The following is a 25,134-nucleotide window of genomic DNA, read 5'->3' as shown; positions in this document are numbered from 1 at the left end:
CCCACCCACCACCACTCCTGCAACCCTCAGTTTGTTTCCTGAGATTAAGAATTCCTCATGTCAGTGAGGTGAGGTCATATGATACATGTCTTTCTCTGGTTGACTTATTTCGCTCAGAATACCCTCCAGTTCCATCCACGTCGTTGCAAATGGCAAGATTTCATTCCATTTGATGGCTGCATAATATTCCATTGTGTATATATACTTCTTTATCCATTCATCTGTCAATGGACATCTTGGCTCTTTCCACAGTTTGGCTATTGTGGACATTGCTGCTATAAACATCAGAGTGCACATACCCCTTCAGATCACCACATTTGTATCTTTGGGGTAAATACCCAGTAGTGCAATTGCTGGATCGTATGGTAGCTCTATTTCCAACTTTTTGAGGAACCTCCATACTGTTTTCCAGAGTGGCTGCACCAGCTTGCATTCCCACCAACAGTAACACAACCCAGAATTAACAACATGTGTAACATCTAAGTAGTCTGAGTATCCTTGAGTCATACTGGAAAGACCAAGAAAATGCTGAAGGAGGAAAGTGCATTTGTATGTCCAAGTGATCACTAAAAAGTTTTTACATTAACTCATTAACGTAACAAAATAATTTCAGCTAAACTGTTAAAATCTAGAATCTCCATTATTTTTTAGCATATGGCAAGTTGTACAGAAGCCTTTTGCACTAAAAATAATTTTGGCAAATAAAATATGACTTTTATTTAAGTGCATAACAAGGAAACAAAATAATTTAAATTGATCCTTTTCCCAATGTCTATATCATTTTAAAAACATCAACATGTTCTCTTAATCACATTTGTAATGGAAAATATTACGTGACATTAGCTAAACTACTATGAGAAGTCCTGGAATGTATCCAACATACTAATTTACAATAACATATAAAGATACAGGGAATAAAGGAAGGGAAATAAAATACTAACTGCATTTAAGTGAACGTTTCAAGCCCATCTGTTATAATTACATAGCTAATGAAAGACATTTGGCATTGAAAGAAAATGTATCCTTGATATATAGACTGGAATAGATCTTTCTGAACAAAATAAAAACATTTGTAAAATTGTAGAAATTATGAAAGAATAGATTTCCACAGGGAACTTCTCTAACATTAGCATTCCTGTACAACACATATTAGAAATGAAACAAATTATAAACTAAGTAACAATTACAAAGCTAATTAACATTTGGGGAGAGGGAAGTAAAGTAAATAGCTCTTAAATCGTTTACCAACTAAACAATTTATTTGAATCAGTATTTAAAACCCCTAAATAGCATTTTATTTTTTCTTTTTTTAATCATTAAAAAAAGAAAAAGAGAGGTAGAGGAAAAAAAGTGTTATAATATCTTGACAACTGTCCAAGAGCACATCCAAGAAAAAACTCTCAATTAGAGTTCGTATTGCCAACTACTGTTAAGAATAAATTTGAGGGGAGTGCCTGGGTGGCTCAGATGGTTAAGCATCTGCCTTCAGCTCAGGTCATGATCCCAGGGTCCTGGGATCGAGTCCCGCATCAGGCTCCCTGCTCGGAAGGGGGCCTGCTTCTTCCTCTCCCTCTGCTGCTCCCCCTGCTTGTGCTCTTTCCCTCTGTCAAATAAATAAATAAAATCTTTAAAAAAAAAAAAAAAAAGAATAAGTTTGAGGAACTTCCAAAAACTTTTATTTCACTAGACTGAAATAAGGAAGGTTCTCTCAAAATAAATCTGCAATACAAAACAAAGCAGAATCAACAAAATTTCAGAGATTAAGGTTAAAGATGAGTTATGAAACAATAACAAAAAGTTTGAGGCTATTCCAAAGTTCGTCCAATTAATTATGAAGTATTTATTCTGTATCAACTATGGCTATGGGCTAAGTGCTCGAGGAAATATCAGATAATATTATAGGTTTTCCATATACCAAACTTTTTAACCTTTCCCAAACTTTTCTTATCAGTCAGCTGGGATTCTCACAGAATGCTGAAGGCAGAATAAAGAATAAGGACAGAAAGTAAGAAAAACAAGAAAAATGACATGGAAAACTGATCCACAAAATCCAGTGTCTCTTTAAGCAAGAGTACCAGAAGGAGAGAAAATAGAAGGATTATAACCAGAGAAATTATTCTAAAAAAAATTATGAAAGTATCTAATAATAAAAGCTAACAAGTACTAAGCATAATTTCATTGAACAGGTGGGGGAGCCAGAGGAGTCTTTCTCTCTGTTCACTGATCTTTGTATCACTATAAAAGCACCTAAGCTTAGTATCTGCCACATTGCCTCTCTAATCGGAAAATACCCACTTCAGATTAAAATGTCTCACACCTAGAAACACTGGCAAAATTTTAAGATAACGAAGAAAAGGAAAAACTCCAGTAGCCTCACAAAAGAAAACAGGCCAGCTACAAAGAAAGGAGAATCAGTCATTACTTCTCATTAGCAATATTCAATGCAAAAAACAAAAAAAATCATCCGAGGTCGACAAAAAAATTATTTGAAGCTAAAATTTTAATACCTGCTAAGTTTACATTCAAGTCCATGGATAATAAACATAAACAGGTTAAATTCCCTATTAAAAAAACAGTAACTTTCAAAATGTGCAAAATATACTTTATACATGTCACACACACACACATGCTAAATATATATACACACATTTTATTTATGTATGTTTGTACATATATACACGTATGTATGTATGTATAGGTACATATATGTGCATGAGGCACAGTGACACAGCAAATTCAAAAATAAGAGCTGAAAGGAAAAGCACCAACAAATGCTATCAAAAAGAAAGCAGCTATAGCAAAGAAAATTGGATCCAAACCAAAAAGTGGTGAATAGGGCAAAGATAAAGTTCACATTAAAATAAGTCTTATGTTAAAAAATTCCAACAGAACAAGAAACAGTCATTAAAGTTTACATACCTCGTATGAATTTCCTTGACATATAAAGTAAAACTGAGTAGAAATATGTACATGAATAAGTCAGACTTTAATACAGCTCTCAGAAATAAAGATACAGATATGAAATAAATAATAACAGTGATCAAGTTTGATTCAAACTTACACATACACAGATCTCCATAATCCAAAACCAGAGAATATATATCCTATTCAAACGTACAGAGAATTCTTTTATTTTTCAGAATTATTTTTAATTCACTATACATATAACCATAAAAAAAGTCCACAAATTCAAAAAATCAAATATTTCCTAGCCCATATTCAAAAAAGCAGATATTTCCTAAACCGGATACATTAATAATTATGAATTTACAACAAACTCAAAAAAAGCAGATTTCTTTTAAATCAAAAGAAAAAACATATCATTTTTTAAACGACTGAATAAGAAACATGTCAAAATCTTTGAGATGTGGCAAATTTGGTTATGAAAAAAATACAGCTTGAAAAATGCAAAACTCAAGACCAAAGGATAAAAATAAATGAAGCTAGATTTAAAAACTGAAGCAAGTAAGAACCAACATATACTGCATGAGATTAGACATCTCAGGAAGTAAACCCACCCTAAAATTGTGTTTAAGAAGATGTCATTCATGAGATTCGGGTGTTAAAGTCTCTATCAAAAGAATTAGTGTTTGCTTTAGAAAAAATATGCTTAAAATAGAACTGACTGAAATAAAAATCAGGGGCGCCTGGGTGGCTCAGTCATTAAGTGTCTGCCTTCGGCTCAGGTCATGATCCCAGGGTCCTGGGATCGAGCCCCGCATTGGGCTCCCTGCTCTGCAGAAAGCCTGCTTCTCCCTCTCCCACTCCTCCTGCTTGTGTTCCCTCTCTCGCTCTCTGTCAAATAAATAAAATAAAATCTTTTAAATAAATAAATAAATAAAAATCTACCAAAAAATTTTATATATAAATTGTCTTAAAGTCATGAATATCTTGATGAGTGATTTGCTGTTGCTGTTCTGGCCCAGTTAATTATTCTGGTTTGTACGCTAACAAACATACATTTCTGACCGAAACATCTGCTAAAACAAACAAACAAAATTAAATAACATTACAAAATCAAAATGGACAGTGCTGTGAATGAGATTTTTTTTCCCGCTAGTATCTTCCCTTTCTGACCCATCTTCCTCACTGCTGTCACAAAGGTGGTTTGTTTTTTTTTTTACTAATTTTTTAATTTAAAAAAAAATTTTTTTTTAATTGTTATGTTAGTCACCATACAATACTTCATTCGTTTTTGATGTAGTGTTCCATGATTCATTATCTGCGTTTAACACTCAAGGCTCCATGCAATACGTGCCCTCCTTAATACCCATCACCAGGCTAACTCATCCCCCCATCCCCCTTCCCTCTGAACCCCTCAGTTTGTTTCCTGGAGTCCACAGTTTCTCATGGTTCGTCTCCCCCTCTGATTCCCCCTCTTCATCTTTCCCTTCTTTCTCCTAATGTCCTCGGTACTATTCCTTATGTTCCACATATAAGTGAAATCATATGATAATTGTCTTTCTCTCCTTGACTTATTTCACTTAGCATAATCTCCTCCAGTCCCATCCATGTTGATGTAAAAGTTGGGTATTCATCCTTTCTGATGGCTGAGTAATATTCCATTGTATAAATGGACCACATCTTCTTTATCCATTCATCTGTTGAGGGGCATCTCGGCTCCTTCCACAGTTTGGCTATTGTGGACATTGCTGCTATGAACATTGGGGTGCATGTGCCCCTTCTTTTCACTACATCTGTGTCTTTGGGGTAAATACCCAGTACTGCGATTGCTGGGTCATAGGGTAGTTCTATTTCTAACTTTTTGAGGACCCTCCACACTGTTTTCCATAGTGACTGTACCAAGTGCATTCCCACAAACAGTGTAAGAGGGTTCCCCTTTCTCCACATCCTCTCCAACATTTGTTGTTTCCTGCCTTGTTCATTTTTGCCATTCTAACTGGTGTAAGGTGGTTTTGATTTGAATTTCCCTGATGGCTAATGATGCTGAACATTTTTTCATGTGTCTGTTAGCCATTCGTATGTCTTCTTTAGAGAAGTGTCTGTTCATGTCTTCTGCCCATTTTCTGATTTGATTATTTGTTTTTTGGGTGATGCTGAATATTTCTTCATGTGTCTGTTAGCCATTCGTATGTCTTCTTTAGAGAAGTGTCTGTTCGTGTCTTCTGCCCATTTTTTGATTTGATTATTTGTTTTTTGGGTGTTGAGTTTGAGAAGTTGTTTATAGATCTTGGATACCAGCCCTTCATCTGTAGTGTCATTTGCAAATATCTTCTCTGGGCTGCCTCTTAGTTTTGTTGACTGTTTCCTTTGCTGTGCAGAAGCTTTTTATCTTGATGAAGTCCCAAAAGTTCATTTTCGCCTTTGTTTCCCTTGCCTTTGGAGACGTGTCTTGAAAGAAGTTGCTGTGGCCGATTACTAGAACTATACACTAACAATGTAACTGTAGAAAGAGAAATTAGGGAGTTGATTCCATTTACAATAGCACCAAAAACCGTAAGATACCTCGGAATAAACCTAACCAAAGAGGTAAAAGATCTATACTCTAGAAACTACAGAACACTTATGAAAGAAATTGAAGACACAAAAAGATGGAAAAATATTCCATGCTCATGGTTTGGAAGAATAAACATTATAAAAATGTCTATGCTGCCCAGAGCAATCTACACTTTCAATGCAATCCCTATCAAAATACCATCAACATTTTTCAAATAGCTGGAACAAACAATACTAAAATTTGTATGGACCCAGAAAAGACCCCGAACCACCAAGGAAATGTTGAAAAAGAAAAACAAAGCTGGGGCCATCACATTGCCCGATTTCAAGCTATGTTACAAAGCTGTGATCACCAAGACAGCATGGTACCTGCACAAAAACAGACACATAGATCAATGGAACAGAACAGAGAGCCCAGATATGGACCTTCAACTCTATGGTCAACTAATCTTCGACAAAGCAGGAAAAAAACATCCAATGGAAAAAAGACAGTCTCTTCAATAAATGGTGCTGGGAAAATTGGACAGCTATATACAGAAGAATGAAACTCAACTATTCTCTTACACCATACACAAAGATAAACTCTAAATGGATGAAAGACCTCAATGTAAGACAGAAATCCATCAAAATCCTAGAGGAGAACATAGACAGTAACCTCTTTGACACAACGGTCTTTCTAAGGGAGTCCCAGATACTTCTGGATCAGGTCCAATCTCCTCAATATGGGACTGTGGCAGGTAGACTCCTAAAATGCCTGTACTCCCCACTTTTACCCCCAACATGTCCACCCCTAATCCAGAGACTTGTAAATATATATATATATATATATGATGAAATACCATGCCACAGATTATATTACATGGCAAATGGATTTTTTGCAGATGTGATTAAAGCTGCTATTCAACTGATGCTGAATTAATCAAGGGAGAGATTAGTCTATTCAAATTACACAATTCCTTTAAAAGCAGAAAGTTTTCTCCAGCTGGTAGGAGAAAGGAAAGTCAGAGAAATTCAAAACAAGGGAAGGATTCAATACATCACTGCTATCTTTGAAGACAAAAGGAGCCACATGCAAGGTCCAGGAGTGGCCTCTAGGAGCTGACAGCAACCTCAAGTAAGGCTGGCCAACTGGCAAATGGCCAATAAAGAAATGGTGAGCTCAGTATTGCAACTGCGCAGAACAGAATTCTACCCTCACCTAAATGAACTTAGAAGAGGATTCTCCCCCAGGGCCTTTGGATAAGCACCCAGGCTGGTAGACATCTTTAAGACCCTAAACAAAGAACACAGTTGAGCCTGCCCAAACCTCTGACCGAGAGAAGTATGACCTCATAAATGGGGGCTGCTTTAAGCCATTAAATTTAGGGTAATTTATTATACAGCAATAGCTCACATTTACCCCATTTCACATAGTGGTTTGTTCTCTGCCAAATCACTATTTGTATTTTTTTTTTTTAAGATTTTATTTATTTATTTGACAGAGAGAGACACAGCGAGAGAGGGAACACAAGCAGGGGGAGGGGGAGAGGGAGAAGCAGGCTCCCCTCAGAGCAGGGAGCCGATGTGGGACTCGATCCCGGGACTCCAGGATCATGACCTGAGCAGAAGGCAGTCGCTTAACCGACTGAGCCACCCAGGCGCCCCACTATTTGTATTTTTAAGAAAATTTTTCTATTATACTTACATTACACAGTGTCTTCTTTATGCAAAACTATTAAGTAAATAGGGTAAATATTTTAAACTCCATCCTAGTAATGAAGCAGCAAAACCTAAGAGAAACTTTCCTAACATAACCATTTCTGAGTCAAGCATTCTGAGTACACAAATGTGCCCTCTATCTATTGCATCAAGGAAATAGTAAATTCTCTAGTTGATAACAACATACATAAATCAGAAACCCTAAATAACCATAATCGCTATAATCTTTAACATAACCATAAATAAAAACATGAATAAATTTGACTACATAAAACTTTTCAACTTTTATATGGTTAAAAACCATGCATATCTCAGAGAAAATCAAATGACAAAAAAAATTTTTTTAAATAACCTGCAATTTGAATTACAAATGTCTAGTATCTTGAATATATAAAAGTTTAGAAATTATAAAAATGAGTACAACTTAAAAATAGACAATGACACTTTATAGAAGCACATAATTTAGGGAAGACATAAAGTGGGCCAATAAAACATATTTAACATGCAGGATTTAGTGAACATTATTTCCCAGCAACCAGGTCAACCACTTTACAAGAATGACCTTATTCAAGTCTAACAAACCACCATTTTAGGTGGATACCATTACTTCTCATTTTACAAATGAGGCACAGAGAGATTGAATTCCTTGCCCTCCCTTACAAAGCCAGGAAGTGAAAGAGGAATTGAACTGGAGGAGTTCATAATTAGTTAGATATGGGTAATTAATGCAAATTCCATTAACACACTGAATGGTTTGTCTCACTTATATCCTCACTCTCAGGAGAAGGTAGCCACTTTGGGATGTGAATTCCATAAAATACTAATCCTCACTGACTACCAAAAGAAATACACTATAATGTTCATAAAACACAATTCATAATACTTTCAAATTGAAAAGCCCCAATGCCCAACAGTAAACGGGTAAATTACAGTATTCTGACAACAGAATACTACAATCAATGAGAATAAATGAATGACAATTACAATTAGCATTTGGTGAATCTCACCAACATAATGGCATGTGAAAAGAGAAAACAGTACTTGTATGAGTCCAATTGTATAAAGTACAAAAACAGACAAGACTAATTTATGAGGTTAGTAATAATGATAATGCTTGCCTCTAGGGAGTTAAAAGTAGTGACCAAAAGGAACAGAATCCTGGGGTGCTATTATTCATTTCTTGAACTAATCTCAGTTTATGCGCATTGATCTTATTTAAGGGTGTTCACAGAAATGTACACCTATAGGGCGCCTGGGTGGCTCGGTTAAGCGACTGCCTTCAGCTCAGGTCATGATCCTGGAGTCCCAGGATCGAGTCCCGCATCGGGCTCCCTGCTCGGCGGGGAGTCTGCTTCTCCCTCTGCCCCTCCCCCATCTCATGTGCTCTCTCTCATTCTCTCTCTCTCAAATAAATAAAATCTTTAAAAAAAAAAAAAAAAGAAATGTACACCTGTAATAAGTACATTTTGCTGTGTATGTACATACTTCAATAAAAAGTTTTTTAGAAAATTAAGAGAATTTTAGGGGTGGCTGCGTGGCTCAGTCGTTAAGCATCTGCCTTTGGCTCAGGTCATGATCCCAGGGTCCTGGGACTGAGTCCCTCATCGGGCTCCCTGCTCGGCGGGAAGCCTGCTTCTCCCTCTTCCACTCCCCCTACTTATGTTCCTGCTCTCGCTCTCTCTCTCTGTCAAATAAATAAATACAATCTTAAAAAAAAAAAAGAAAATTTAGAGAATTTAAGGTGAAAACTAAACTGGTAAGGGATAATATTTGCCCTTTTATTTCTCATATGAAATTCTACATAAATACTACTATTCCCCCGATGTGTTTCTATCAGTGGATTAAAAAAATTTTTTTTAAAGATTTTATTTATTTATATGACAGAGAGAGAGACAGCGAGAGAGGGAACACAAGCAGGGGGAGAGGGAGAAGCAGGCTTCCCGCCGAGCAGGGAGACGGATGCGGGGCTCGATCCTAGGACCCTGGGATCATGACCTGAGCTGAAGGCAGACACTTAATAACTGAACCACCCAGGCGCCCCAGTGGATTAAAATTTCTTATTCATCTCCAGTAACCTGCAGTATATTAAGATATTACCTCAGAGAATAATATGGATGAATGCACTGTAAATCTAATTCTAAGATATTCGTCCCTAGCCAAAAAAAAAAGGAAAGAAAGGAGGAAGGAAAGGAATACATATAACTACCACATAAACCATCTATTATTTGGTTATTACTAAGAGCACAGAATGAAGTAGTACACATTATCAATCACATTATAACAATGATTGTTTGAAAATTAGAGTATTTGAAAACTGAAACATTTTAATTTAAACGTGTTTAACATGATACTAGAGTTAGCAAGACAACACTGCACAGAAGAGTTTAAAACTTCTAAAAGAAAGAATTTAAAAGCTTTTATGTCAGTACAGGTAAACACAAACATAATATGATTACAGTTAACTGGATGCATTTAAATCATGTCCTTTAAAAACTTAAGAACAGGGGCGCCTGGGTGGCTCAGTTGGTTAAGCAACTGCCTTCGGCTCAGGTCATGATCTTGGAGTCCCGGGATCGAGTCCCGCATCGGACTCCCTGCTCAGCAGGGAGTCTGCTTCTCCCTCTGATCCTCCCCCTCTCATGCTCTCTGTCTCCCATTCTCTCTCTCAGATAAATAAACAAAAAATCTTAAAAAATAAAAATAAAAATAAAAAATAACTTAAGAACAGCTATATTTGCATGCCATTTGGTCCAAATTTTGATGTCAATTAGTAGATTTAGCCCACATTTATCTTTTTTAAAGATTTATTTATTTGAGAGAGAGAAAAAGGGTGCACGAGTGCATGGTTGGTGGGGAAGGGGGAGAAAGAGAAAACTCAAGCAGAACTCCCCACTGAGTACAGAGCCCAATGTGGGGCTCAATCCCAGGACCTCAGTCAGCTGAGATCATGACCTGAGCCAAAATCACTTGAGTCTGCCACTGAACCGACTGAGCAACCCAGGTGCCCCTAGCCCACATTTAAAACCTTTACAAGGAGGATGCCCACCTTCATAAAAGATTCCAACGGTAGTATAATAACCGTTTATTCTTACAAACAATAAACTAATAGAATAAGGTCATCCAAACAGAAGTTATATTTATAAAAAGCTAGTAAATATATCCACACAGTCTCTATGTCCAACCCATGATCCCGAGACCAAGAGTCACATGCTGCTTCAACTGAGCCAGCCAGGCACCCCATTTGGATTTCTCTTAGGTTGATGCACAAAATAAACAATAATTTTCCTTTTTCTTTTAGTAACTTTTCAATTACAGGAAAAATTAACTACATTTAAAAGAAAAGATACAATTATAGATTGGATAAGGGAATAAAAATTTTTAAAGATATAAAGAACTACTGAATTAAATTGAAAAATATCAATATGAACTCATGATTTTGAAAAATATGTTTTCTTTTCTTTTTTTTTTAAAGATTTTATTTATTTATTTGAGAGAGAGAGAATGAGAGAGAGCAAGCACATGAGAGGGGGGAGGGTCAGAGGGAGAAGCAGACTCCCCGCTGAGCAGGGAGCCCGATGCGGGACTCGATCCCGGGACTCCAGGATCATGACCTGAGCCGAGGGCAGTCGCTTAACCAACTGAGCCACCCAGGCGCCCCAAAAAATATCTTTTCTTTATGTGATTTATTTTTGACCAGTACTCAAGATAATTCAGGGGAACAATAGCCTTTTAGAATGATGCTGGAACAACTGAATATCCACATGGAAATCAAAGAACCTTGAACCTTATATCTTGTATTCTCACACCATACACATAATTTAACTATAAAATGAATAAATAACCTTAAGGTAACCTTGGAATAGGCAATAATATTTTTATATAACGCATACCAAGCATAATCCTTAAAAGAAAATATTTGAAAATTGACAAATGACATACTTCATCAAAATTAAACCCTCTGTGCCCCACATCGGGCTCCCTGCTCAGCGGGAAGCCCGCTTCTCCCTCTCCCACTCCCCCTGCTGTGTTCCCTCTCTCGCTGTCAAATAAATAAAATCTAAAAAAAAAAAAAAAAAATTAAACTGTCTGCTCATCAAAAAGCACTAAAAAAAATGAAAGCAAGAAGCAACTAGGCAAAAATACTTAAAAAATTCATCTCTAATAAATGATTTCTATGTAGAATATATAAAAAACTTTTCACTCAATAGTAATGAGAAGACAAATCGATTGGAAAAGGGGGGGTAGACGCAAAAGATTTGAGCAGACAACTCACAGAGGATATAAAATGGCAAGTAAGTACATAAAGATGTTCAATTTCACTACTCATCAGGAAATACAAAATCAAACTCACAATGAAATATCATTAAACACCAACCAGAATGGCTGAAATTTAGAAACACTGACAATAACCAGTCCTAGAAAAATGGAGAACAAATGGAATCTTAGCGGTAGAAATGGAAAAGTATGCAGACCCTTTTGAAGAAACTGTCAAACTGTCTTCCAAAGTTAGACACACACTTTCCAAGAAATCAGCAATTTCAGTTCTAATTATTTCCACAAGAAACATAAAAAGATGTATCATGTTGCATAAATGTTCATAGCAGCTTTATAAATAATAGCCACACAGAGGAAGAAAACTTTCGGCTGCTGAATGGATGAATCTCAAAACCACTATTCTAAGTACAAAAGCCAGACAGAAAAGATTTCATACTCTATGATTCCATTTATATATCAATCTAGAAAAGGCAAAACTACAGGAAGAACAACAGATTAGTGACTGCCAGGAACTAGAGTGTTAGGAGGGGACAGAACATAAAGGGTCATGAGAGAACATTCTGGGATGAAGGAAACATCCTATATTTTGATTATGATTATAGTTATATACATGACTGTACATACTTCTCAAAACATTCAACTGTACCTGTCTTTAGAAGGACTTACATTGTATGTAAAATATACCTTAAAAGAACAACTCTCATGCAGAAAAAAACCTCCAAATTTATTTACTGGGTAGTGAATGGCAGACAGACTAATATCAGAGTAACTTTTTTGAAAATAAAATTTGTAAAATCTGAATAAAACATAAAGCTTAACTACTAGAAGTTACTTGTGAATAACCAAAAGCAAGATGGGAATGGAAGGACATTTGATGCTTGGAAGAAAACACTGCTGGCTAAGATCTGTGTTGAAACAAATGTTTAGCTACGGACATTTCCTCATGTGCATGGAAAGGGGTAGACTGGAACCAGACCTCACATAAGTTAAGTATACTGATGTGAAAAGACAGATGAAGTTCTCAGGGCTATGAAGATTGGAAACTGAGGGGAAACCTTGAAAGGAGGGAGCCACAGAGAAGGGAGCCCCCAGATGAGAATAAACTCTCAAATTTTCCTTATACCCCTAACGTGTACCTTCACAGAAGGACTCTGAGCAGCTCAGGAAAAGCAACACCTAAACTGCTGAAGAAACCCAGCAGAGATTCATCATGCTGATGGCTGAGATGATGTAGATTGGAGTATAAGTCCAGCCATCATAAAAGCCTCCCAGAACAAAATCTGCCATTGAACAGGATAAGGTAAGAGAATCCAGAATCTATAATCTACCCCCTAAAAGGTGCAGTACACAATAAAAATTCCTAGACATGTGAAAAACCAAAACAAGAAAATGGGACCCAGAAGGAAGAAAAAATTACTCAAATAAAAAAATGACAAGATGCACAAAGACTTTAAAGCAATTATCAGAAACATGTTCAACAATGTACAGAAAAAGCTGGTCACAACAAAGAGTAGCATAATAAAAGAGACATAAAAATTACAACGTGAAAACCTAATGGAAATTCTGCAACTATGAATTAAAATAATTTAAATAAAAATGTCAATTGATAAGTTTAACAAGAGATTGGACAGAAAAAAGGTCAGTGATGTTGAAAATAAATGAATCATTTATCCATTCTGAGAAATTAAATTATTGAAAAAAATTAACAGAGCCTCAGTAACCTGTGGGACAATACCAAATGTATTAACATGAATGTAATTGGAGTTGCAGAGGAAAGAGAAAATGGGACAGAAAAAGAATAAGAAATAAAGGTCAAACTTTATACAAACTTGGTGAAAAAAATCAACTTACAGTTTTAAGAAGCTCTGCAAACCCCAAGCAGGAAGAATACAAAGAAAATCACACCTAGGCACATCATAGTCAGACTGCTGAAAACCAAAGATAAAAAGAAAATCCTGAAAGCACCCAGAGAATAATCAAAACATTATACACATAGGAATAATGATACTAATACACCTGACTTCTCATCAGAAACAATGGAAGACAGGAAACAATGCAAGAACCTCTTTTAAATACTCACAGAAAAACACATCAAGGGGCACCTGGGTGGCTCAGTTGGTTAAGCACCTGCCTTTGGCTCAGGTCATGATCCTGGAGTCCCAGGATGGAGCCCCACATCGGGCTCCCTGCTCAGTGGAGAGTCTGCTGCTCTCTCTGCCCCTCACCCTGCTCATGCTCCTCTCTCTCTCTCAAATAAATAAATAAAATCTTAAAAAAAAAAAAAATGAAAAACAAATCAACCCAGAACTATATATTCAGGGGGAAAAAAACCTTCAAAACCAAATGCAGGCTTCTACCTCCAGACACAATGGAGGAGAGATGAACCTTTCCCTACATTTTAGCTCAGTATAGCTATAAACCTTGAACACGACACATAAGACAAACACAAGAAGACATTAAAACATAGAACAAAAGTGGCAGAACAACTAGAGCCTCAGGCGCTGAAGAATAAAAAAAGCATAAATTCCCTAGGTTTGCTTTCTGATTCGTATACAGAAGAGGTGCTAAAGAAGTCAACAATCCAGAAACACTAACAGGTACACAACAAAAAGAGCCCAAGAAATGCCTGCTGTCTCTAACCAAAAGAGCTGGAAAGTGGCAGGCTAGCAAGACAGAAAACTGTTAGATGATAACCAACCTCCTGAACGCAAATCCCACACCCCACAGCAAAGGCCAAAGAGAACCCAGACACCCCCTCTCCCCATGGACAGGGTGATATACAGAAGGCTAGGTTGAGAGCCAGGACATTCATACCCACTGGACAGGAATAAAGCCTCCTTCCTCCACCATGTCAGTGGAGAGAAAGAGGGAAGCCTGGAGTTGAACATCCACACAGTGATCATAAGGTGTCCCTAACCCTATACCTCCCCATTGGGGTGGTGGCAGGGGACACCTACTGGAGAATCAGAACTTAAACCACTGCCCAGAGCTAACATGCCCCCCTCCACTCCCACTGCAGTGTCACTGGGGACCAGCTGAAAAGCAGGAAACTTCTAAGCCAGGGTGGTATCAGCAAAGCACAGAGGAGAGTCTAAACTTTCACTCTTGGGCAACATCCACTAGAGGCTCCTCCCCAACAATCAGTGGAGGTCAATTATGGAACTGGAATTCCCACACACTCAGGAGTAACACTGTGTGCTGCCCCTTTTGGTTTTCACCCCAAAAGCAGTTTCAGATAAAATCTGCTTCAAAAAAAAAAAAAAAAAAAAAAAAAAAAAAAAAAAATCTGCTTCAGATAAAAGGGGGGGGTATTAAATAATATATAGAGTTTTATAACACAATACTACAAATATAAAGGATTTCATCAAAAATAACTTATCATACCATAATAATAAAAACCATTTCAATTAAAATAAGAAAAGACAATCAGTAAATGTGAGCATATATGTGAAGGCATACATATTAGTTATTTCCCAAATACCTCAAAGTATACGTTATAAAAATGCTTTACTAAGAAATTATGAACAAGCTTGATGCAAATTTTTAAAGAAATACAAAGTTTCAGCAAAGAAAGTCTTGGCAAAGAAATATAAGATATCATGAAGAAACAAATGGCAACTTTAGAAGTGAAAAATACACTAACAAAAATAAAGAACTGAAAGGGCTTACCAATGGAATGGAGAAATTACCCAACTTGAAGAAGTGAGAAAAACTGGACTGATAATGATTTAAAATGATATCTTTACCATGAAGTAACTTTTTATTATATATTTGGTCTACATCTGGACTTTCTATTCTGTTCCAGCAATCTACTTATGAATCTAATGCCACAGTTGTAATTGTAGCTTTCTAATATGTTTTTAGCATCTGTAAGGGCTGCTACCTCTTCATTTTTCTTTATTTTAAGGATGTTTACAGCTGTTTTTTTTTTTCTATTGAAATTTAAATCTCATAAAAATTACATTAAGTTAGGGGACATATTGTGCTTTTATTCTCTTTGCTTCCATCTTTTACTGAGAAACGTATCACATAGAGAAAAGTGTATTTTTGTAATTTAAGGAATTATTAAGAGAGTATCTGTATATCAACACATAGGATAACATCAGGAATCCTGTCAGTGAAACCATTTATATGATTATTCCACACCCCTCCTCATAGGTACAGACTATTATGGGTTTTGTAGTAATTAACCTTCTGCTTTTCTTTGGATGTCTTACTAGCTACATGTATATCTCCAAACAATATAATTTAGGTTTGCTTATTTTGAACTGCATTTAAATATAAACATACTATAGGATTTTTTTGTGACTTAGCTTCAACTCAGTGTACATTTGTGGAATTCAACCATCTGATTTTTGTAGCTGCAGATCATGCATTTTCATTGCTAGATAGTATTCCTTTGGATGCATATATCCTAATTTAATTACCCAGAAATTCACATTGCTTCCAGTTTGCAGCTATCATTAAAAAAATTTTTTTAAATATACACTATACATTCTCAAACATATATCCTGACACACATGTGCAGATATTTTTCTGTGGAGGAGTTCTCACAGTATGGTCCACAGACCTGGGAGGTGAATGTATCTCAGACCTTTTCAAGGGATCCGTGAGGCCAAAGCTCTGTTCCTGGTAAGACATTATTTACCATTTCCACTGTGCTGATATTTTCATGTGGTGCAAACGCAGTGGTAGGTACAACTGCTGCTGCCTTTTCAGTAGCCAAGGCAGTGGCACCAAAGCCGTACTAGCAGCCACGACATTCGCACCTCGCTCTGCAACTGCAGTAAACGTAAATAACGCTAGTTTCATTTAAGAGTATCACTGATGAAGCAGTACAGTTATTAGCTTTCAAAATCTCAATCCATAAGCACACATCCTTTTAATATTTGTATGACAAAATGGGAAAGCATCAAGTAATTGTTTTTTGTTTTTTTAAGATTTTTTTTTTTAATTTATTTATTTAACAGAGATAGCGTAAGTAGGCAGAGCGGCAGACAGAGGGAGAGGGAGAAGCAGGCTCTCCACCGAGCAGGGAGCCCGATGCGGGGCTCGATCCCAGGACCCTGGGAGCATGACCCGAGCCGAAGGCAGTCGTTTAACCGACTGAGCCACCCAGGCGCCCCAAGCATCAAGTAATTGTGCTGCACCAAAGTATGAAGGCTTTCTGGAAGAAAGGCACTTCTGTGCTCATTTGATCGGTAAGCTGAAATAACTTTATGAAACATAAATTGTACCTCGAAGAAAAACTGACAAATGACTATTCAGGCTTATTTGAAAACTATTTCTTCAAAAATGAATACAGTGAGCCTATCACTCCAAGGAAAACAACTGAGACCACTTACAGCCAATGACAACACTAAACAAACATGTATCTACCACAGTGAGCTTGACTGCTTCCCAATACTTAGACTTTTCTGATGAGATCAGGGTTATTGTAACAAATGTGTATTTTGTTATTTATTAAAATGCGTCAATATTTAGAATATCTGCATCAATGAACCTGTATTTCCCAAAATACCAATTAATAATGGTATAAAATCATACATGAGTAAGAAACCCGTTGAAATTGCAAGATAATAGATTATAATATTAAAGAGTAAAGAAATGTTCATTGATCAGGCTTCAGATTCCACTTTGGACCAAATCTTGAAGAATCTAACTACTTCTCAAGTTTTGTGCAATATCAACCAGAAATACTTATAATTATCTAAAGTGGCTATTATAGTAAGTTTCCCTTTTCCTACTACGTATCTTTTTGTGGCTGGATTTTCTTCATATATTTCAACCAAAATAACATATTTCAACATGGAATGCAGAAGCAGATATGAGAATTCAGCTGTCTTAAAAAAAAAAAAAAAAAAGAATTCAGCTGTCTTCTATGAAGCTAGACATCAATGTTTCAAAATAAGAGTATAAAGGTGTGCTGAGACCAAAAAGTTTGAGAACTTTGTCATAAAGGTGTATAAGTAGGAGTGAAACTGCTGTCTCTTCAGCTTTACTAGTTGTTATACTCTATTTTCCCAAATGACTGTTGCAGTTTTCACTCTCCCTCACCAGTAGAGCATTAGAGTTCCCACTGATCTGAATCCAGGCCAACGCTGACTACACTCAGACTTCAATTCTGCTGATCTGATAGGAATGTAAGGCTATCTCAGGGCAGTTTCAATTTGCATTTCATGATTATGAATGGGATTGTACACCTTTTCATATGCTTACCGGACATTTGGATTATGTCTTTTGTAAATAGCCTATTTAAATCCTCTGCCCATTTCTCTACTGGGTTGTCTTTGTTTTTCTTACTGTAGTTATTTTATGTATTCTAGAAATGATTCCTTTCATTGGCCATACTTGTTGCTTTATAGCCAGTGCTTTCTGTATCTTAAGACTTACTTTGTAAACATATTCTCCTGTATTATCTTTTCAAAATTTTATAATTTTACGTGGAAATGCAAAGGACAAAAAAATAACTCAAGGACATTTTCCTATTATTTGTTCCTTCTCTAGTTTTTCAGTGATTTGGTTTTACTTTCTTTAAGTTTTTTTTTTTTTTAAAGATTTTATTTATTTATTTGACAGAGAGAGACACAGCGAGAGAGGGAATACAAGCAGGGGAAGTGAGAGTGGGAGAAGCAGGCTTCCCGCTGAGCAGGGAGCCCAATGCGGGGCTCAAAGACTGAGCCACTCAGGTGCCCCTTATTTTCTAATATACCTGGCAATTTGACTTATTGTTGATTTTTTTTTTTAAACTATAGAGATATCTGGAGACACTAAATTATGCTATTTTCAACCAGAGAGGATTTATTTTTTTTCTTCAAACCAGCACTTAGGCTAGAGAGGATCACTTTAATTCAATCTGCAGATGAGCTGATTTGAAGCTGGTTTTACTTCTTTTTTAAGATTTTTATTTATTTATTTGACAGAGAGAGACACAGCAAGAGAGGGAACACAAGCAGGGGGAGTGGGAGAGGGAGAAGCAGGCTTCCCACCAAGCAGGGAGCCCGATGTAGGGCTCGATCCCAGGACCCTGGGATCATGACCTGAGCCGAAGGCAGAGGCTTCACAACTGAGCCACGCAGGTGCCCCTGAAGCTGGTTTTCAAGTCTTTGTGAAGGCAGATTTTCGCCCCCCTGCCCCCCCCTCCCCAGTTTTCCCTTATTCTAATCATGTAGCTCAGGGATCAGAAAACTTTTTCTAAAAAGGGCCAGATAGTAAATATTTTAGGGACATCTTTGTGGGACAAGAGGCAAAATCAAGGATATTCTGTGAGTACTTATCTACCAAGAAAGAAAATAAATTTTCACAAAAATTTTATAACTATTGTTATTATTCAAAATATGTTAACAATTGGGGTGCCTTGGTGGCTTAGTCAGTTAAGCGTCCAACTCTTAATTTCACCTCAGGTCGTGATCTCACGGTCACAGGATCAAGCCCTGTGTTGGGCTCTACACTTGGCGCGGAGTCTGCCTGGGATTCTCTCTCTCTGACCCCTCCCCCCATTTGTACACTCTCCAAATAAATAAATAAACAAATAAATAAATAAAATCTTTTTTTAAGAATATGGTAACAATTGAGCATGTTTTTCTTTTTTGGTAATACAGGCTGCTTGTGAAAAGAACGGAATTTGGAAGGAGGATAACATTTTACTTAACTAGAGTTCAAAAAGCTACTCTTTTCTATCAAAACTGATAGCAAAATATTCATCTATTCATTATGATATACAATGAAATTTTACATATCAATCTTTTTTCTTAAGATTTTATTTATTTATTTCACAGAGAGAGAGATAGTGAGAGCAGGAACACAAGCAGGGGGGAGTGGGAGAGGGAGAAGCAGGCTTCCCGCTGAGCAGGGAGCTCGATGTGGGACTCGATCCCAGGACCCTGAGATCATGGCCTGAGCCAAAGGAAGATGCTTAACGACTGAGCCACCCAGGTGCCCCTACATATCAATCTTTGAAAATATCTTTTCACACAGAGGTACTGCCAAATACTGATATCAATACAGAAGCATAATTTTATCTGAGCATACTCATCTTTGAAAAGCATTTATAAAATTTTATTAAAATCTTTTGATCTTTGCTTTTAGCATGCCATTATATTTCAGAATAATCACTTTCAATTAAAGGAGAGGTCGAAGCTCCTCAATTACAGTTAAATGGATTTTGAAATTTGAAAATTTCCTTCCTCGAGGTCCAAAAACTGTTACTAAACTGTAGTTTGAGCTTGGAAAAATTTCCATACTAAATTTATGTGGGAATGGAGATGCTTTTTATTTTAAATTGTGATGGCATGAAAAAGTGTATAAAGCAGCTTGACATTACTTCTGATTCGAACACCACTAACTGTTGTAGAGTGACTTTACCACAATTTAAGTTTCACATAAAAGCAGTATTTGTCTTGTAATTTTAGGCTATCAATTTTGCAGCAAAAGTTAACTTCCAAATCCATTAGGTATTTCATTAGAGGTTGAGGGCAATCTTCTTACTCAGAAAAAAATTAATCTCAACCCTAAATTCAAAATTGTGCAATAAAACTTTACCACTGCTAAAATCATCAAACTGCTGCATGGTAGGGCAGTTCAGTACTTTCAGCTTCTATTTTTAACAAAAATTCCTAGACCTGAGATACCAACATCCACAAGAGCCAATGAAATTCACTATTAACACCATTAGTTTAATAAACCACAACAGATTAAGTGTTTTCTGCAAAGTACCTGCTGATGAATAAATATAATGAATACGCACAGGCTTCTAAACACCATTATGTTTTAAGAAGTTCATAAATTTGTCCAACTAAACCATACTGCTCCATACTTATTTTTACCACTATTAATTTTAACACATCTTAGCAGATTCCACTTCAGGTTATACTGAATTAGTTTTTTCTCAACTTCTTTGAAAATATTTTGTCTGTAATTGTTTCATGCAGATAATTCATAAAACCTAAATCTTCAGTGACTTCAAACTCAGCATCAACCTCTAGAATAAACAACTGAACAGTACTGCAATATCTACTGATACATCAACAGCCTAGGAAAACCACTAGAAATCATTTGACCCATTTTTAAAATGACTATTGATATTGCTCATAATGTCCTCACTTTTAAAACTATTCTTGCTCAAAGGCTGAGTTTATTTTCTGTGCACACATTTCTTTGACTGCTGTAGTCAAACATGACTTAATTAACTCATCTGAATAAATGGCTTTCTGTGGTTAGCTAACAAATGAGCCACTCAGAAACTTACTTTAGTTTTAGTATCATTTTCATTTTTCACTTTTGTAAAAAATTTCTGCTGTGATGAGATAGTCCATTTTCATTTACTATTTTTTTCTGATCATTACCTTTTTGTGAGTTTGGAATAGTATGATGAGTACTCAGTCTGGTAACGTTGACATATATTGTATTCTTTTCCCCAACTACATTGTCCCAGCATAATAAATATAATGCTTTGCCATCTAATTTGATAACAACAGAATTTATTCCATTATGCCTCAAAAGTACTACATATGAAGTCCCACTTTTTTCTTCTTCTCTTGTTTTAACATGCTAAGTATGCACCAGTAATAAAAGAAATCAGTAAGCTGCTGAGACAATACATGTGTCAATCAAACACTGATGAACTGTCATTGTGGCACTGTGATCTGTAGCATGCCCAGACCAGTGCAAAGCACGTGTGGTCTCTGCAGCAACAACTCAGCTCTGTCAAGGCAGCACAACAGAAGCCATAGGTAATATGCAAATTAATGAGTGCGGCTTTCATTCCAATAAAACTATTTACAAACACAAAACTTTGAATTTCAGATGACTTTCATGTGTTATAAAAGATATTCTTTGAATTTTTTTAACTAAACTGGGACACCTGCGTGGCTCAGTCAGTTAAGCATCTTTTTTTCTTTTTAAGATTTTATTTATTTGAGAGAGAAAGAAAAAGAGGCAGAGAGAGATAGCAAGAGAGAACACAAGCAGAGGGGAGAGGGGGAAGCAGGTTCCCCACCGAGCAGAGAGCCTGACGACGTGGGGCTTGATCCCAGGACCCTGGGATCATGACCTGAGCCAAAGGCAGATGCTTAACCGACTGAACCACCCAGGCGTCCCAAGTGTCTGACTCTTGATCAAAGCCCAGGTCTCAATCTCAAGGTCGTGACTGGGCTCCACACTGGGGGTGCAGCCTACTTAAAAAATAAAAATAAATAAAAAGTAAAAACTATCTTGGCTTGTGGGCCTTATAAACACAGGTAGTGGACTGGATTTGACCCACAGGCCATAATTTGCTAACCTCTGATGTAGCCTTCGGGCATCCCAAATGGAAGTCTACAGTATTAATGGTACCTAAATCCTATTTTTGTTTTCCTAACTCTATAGACTACCAGAAGCTCTTCTCAGTTTTCCAGCCTCTCAGCTGGTCTTTTATGAACTGGATAAATGCCTCAAGGGGAAAAGGAAAGTTAACATCAGGCTGACCTCAAGGCTTAATCCTTCCCTCTGGGCTCTCAATGCCTCAAGTCCTCATCTCTCTGACAGTCCTCTGATGCCTTTAAATATTTCTTTGAAAAGCTATTTTACCCAACTCTTCTAGTTGTTCTCAGTGGGAAAGCTGATGTAATACAAGTTTCTCTGCTATACATGGAGGTGGAAGCAGTATTTGCCCTACCAGATACTGAAACTTATTGGGAAGCTATAGGAACCATGGTGGTGTGATACTGTCACCAGGGTGACATAAGCATGCAAATGAATTAAAACAGAGAGCTTAAGAACAATCCACACATACACTGAACATGTGCTAGATGACAGAAGTTATCTTTCAAATACGTGGGGGGGGGGAAAAGCGGTTTCAATAGATAACGTACTAACAACTGGCTCTCCATATATGAGAAAAGGACACTGGACTCCTATATGACACAATACATAAAAATCAAAAATACCTAAATGTTAGGGAAAAACTACAGAAATGAACTTCTGAAATATATTTTTTAAGGACACATTAGAAACTACTGTAAGCAGGGTGCCTGGGTGGCTCAGATGGTTGAGCGTCTGCCTTTGGCTCGGGTTGTGATCCCGGAGTCCTGGGATCGAGTCCCGCATCGGGCTCCCTACTCCTTGGGGAGCCTGCTTCTCCCTCTGCCTCTCTCTCTCATGAATAAATAAAATATTAAAAAAAAAGAAACTACGTAAGCATTTTAATTTTTGAAATAAATAATCAAAGTTCAAAATTCAAAACTTTCTAAAGGGGTATAATAAAATGGAAAGTGGCCCTGTACAGAGCCACACAGGAGAAATTCCACAGAGCCAAAGAATTTTACCAGTTTCCTATGTAGCCTTCAAAAGATATTTTGTGTTTATATAAGTTCAGGTCATTTTCCACCCCCACATCAAAGGGGCTCTTTATTCTATCAAAGAATACCTACCACTCACCTTATCAGAAAGGTAAATTAATTTCTTTAAATCAAGCTTAATTAAAACTAAAAAAAAAAGATTACAAATAAATTATGACTTGTACTGAGAAAAAAACTAAGGCCAAGGACATCTTCACTAAATGGGCCATCCAAATTTGTCTTTTACCAACAGGCATATCAAACTCTTAATTTTCTAAAACAGAAATTTCCAGTTTCCTCTCAGCTCTACCCAACTTAATTCCTTAAAAAAAAATTTAAGAATCAAGTTGCCAAGGTATAAGGAAACAAATGCATCAATTTTTAGGTATAGGTATACCTAACAGCATTCCAAGGTCAAATCTTAGAAATTTTTTGCTGTATCCATACTTTGTACTTAGTATTCTAACAAAATCATCCATAATAGATCTTTGATGATATAGCTTTGCATTTTAGACTGAAGAGATAATGTAATTTCTTACTAAGCAAAATGAAGAAACTGGGTAGAAATAGGTAGCATGACTTGGTAAAGATGTCACAAGACATTCCTGATTCTTACCCTTTAAATATAATAATAATGTTTTATTTAGAAAATATTTTTAGAAAACATTATAATACAAAAACACACTCAAAATCATTGGCCACATGTCCTTAAATATATTAATCCAGACTCAGTAATTCCTGGTAAACTTCCTATAACTTTTATTCTATGTCACATCCATCTTTTCACAGGACTTCTTCCTCTGAACATTGACCAGAGGGTCCAATCTTCCACCTTCTTTTCTCCTCTTGTTTAGCAGTTTGCTTTGCTGTCACTACTAGTTAGGAAAACCATCTATGATTCCAACCCTGACACTTAGTCCCAAAGATGTTTCATGGAGTTTAAGGCTCAACCTAGTCAAAACAAAACTCCTGATTCTCCCACATGCTCAGGCTTGAAACTAGAGACATTTGCAACTCCTCTTGCATCAAATATAACTCATTCTATCCCAACAACATTCGGTCTTTACATTTTACACATAATACCTAAATTCAGAAACTTACATTCATTGACCTTAAATTACAACAGTAATCCTAAACATTTTTGTCTTCAAGTAAACCTCTCCAATTTAACTACAAAAGGCTAGGAGGGTTAAGAGTGGATATCTGAACAAAATTGAGATCCTTAGGAAGGAAGAAGGTGGAATGAATGTTTTGTAGTTAATTAACAGTGTGCTTCAGAGGAAGCAGGCACCATCCATGGTCCCAAAGGACAATCACAGTTTAATCAAATGGTGGTTGCCCCAACACTTACTGATTATTGGTTTAAGATGTAAACATGGGAAGTAATTCTAACTAATGAAATGTTAGAAGAAATCTGCTAGGGTAGAGGAAACCATTTGAAAAGGGTTTTTCCTTAATTAAAATAATAATTATAATGAAGAAAAGATGTCCCCCACCATCTCTGAAGGTTATCATGAAGGTATGATACTTAAAGTTCCTGCCCACTCTCTTTGGACTATGAGAGGAACTGGACCATGGAAGAATCCAATACACTGTGGATGCACAATGTAGAGATAGTAAGAACCTGGAAACTTGGCATCACAATGCCACTGAACTTAGCCATGACCCTAAGTCCTGATTTCCTACTGTGAAAAACCCAGCACCCAACAAGGTAGAATTCACAAAGCCTGGTATCCAAATAAAAATTACCAGTTACGAGATAAGACATTAAAATAGTTCTATAAGTGTATTCAATATGTTCAAAAAGCTAAATAGAGATATAGAAGATATAAAAAGACTCAAATCAAACTTAAGATAAAAATAACATCTGATATGAAAATTACATTGGATATGATTAACAGATTAGAAATTACAGAAGAAAAGATTACTGAATTGAAGAAAAAAAACCAGAAACTAAAATGAAACATAAAAAGGAAAAAAATATATTTAAAAATGAAGGGAAAAAAAGGGCGTTAATAAGCAATGGGAAAACTTCAAATGGCCTAATTTTAAGGTAATTGGAGTCCCCAAAAGAGAGGAAAGATGGGGGAACAGAAGAAATATTTGAAGAAATAATTGGCAAAAACTTTCTAACCATAATGAGAACTATAAACTCACAGATTCAAGAAATTCAACAAACCCAACCACAAGAAACATGAAAAAAATCACACCAAGGCATAACATAATCAAACTGTCCAAAACTGGTAACACAGTAATAAGAGTACACAGATAAAAAGACATGTACGGGGGCGCCTGGGTGGCTCAGTCATTAAGTGTCTGCCTTCGGCTCAGGTCATGATCTCAGGGTCCTGGGATCGAGTCCCACATAGGGCTCCCTGTTCAGCGGGAA

At 36.5% G+C, this 25,134-nt stretch overlaps 1 protein-coding gene and 1 long non-coding RNA gene across 15 annotated transcripts in view; both read right to left on the bottom strand.

Annotated features, from left to right (window-relative positions):
* Positions 1-25,134, bottom strand: part of KMT2C (lysine methyltransferase 2C) — a 270,106-nt gene that overhangs the window by 129,153 nt on the left and 115,819 nt on the right. The window lies entirely within an intron of this gene.
* On the bottom strand, positions 395-14,681 carry LOC145716443 (uncharacterized). The gene is made up of 2 exons (XR_014139079.1): positions 13,282-14,681; positions 395-1,603 (listed from the first exon to the last, which is right to left on the bottom strand). It is a non-coding gene; the product is annotated as an uncharacterized LOC145716443 (long non-coding RNA).

The sequence above is a fragment of the Leptonychotes weddellii genome, chromosome 12 (assembly GCF_054177405.1).
Source record: "Leptonychotes weddellii isolate Sample4059 chromosome 12, ASM5417740v2, whole genome shotgun sequence".
In the NCBI taxonomy this organism is placed as follows: Eukaryota; Metazoa; Chordata; class Mammalia; order Carnivora; family Phocidae; genus Leptonychotes; species Leptonychotes weddellii.
The sequence above is the reverse complement of the archived record's forward strand: the minus strand, read 5'-3'. Positions and strand labels throughout refer to the sequence as shown.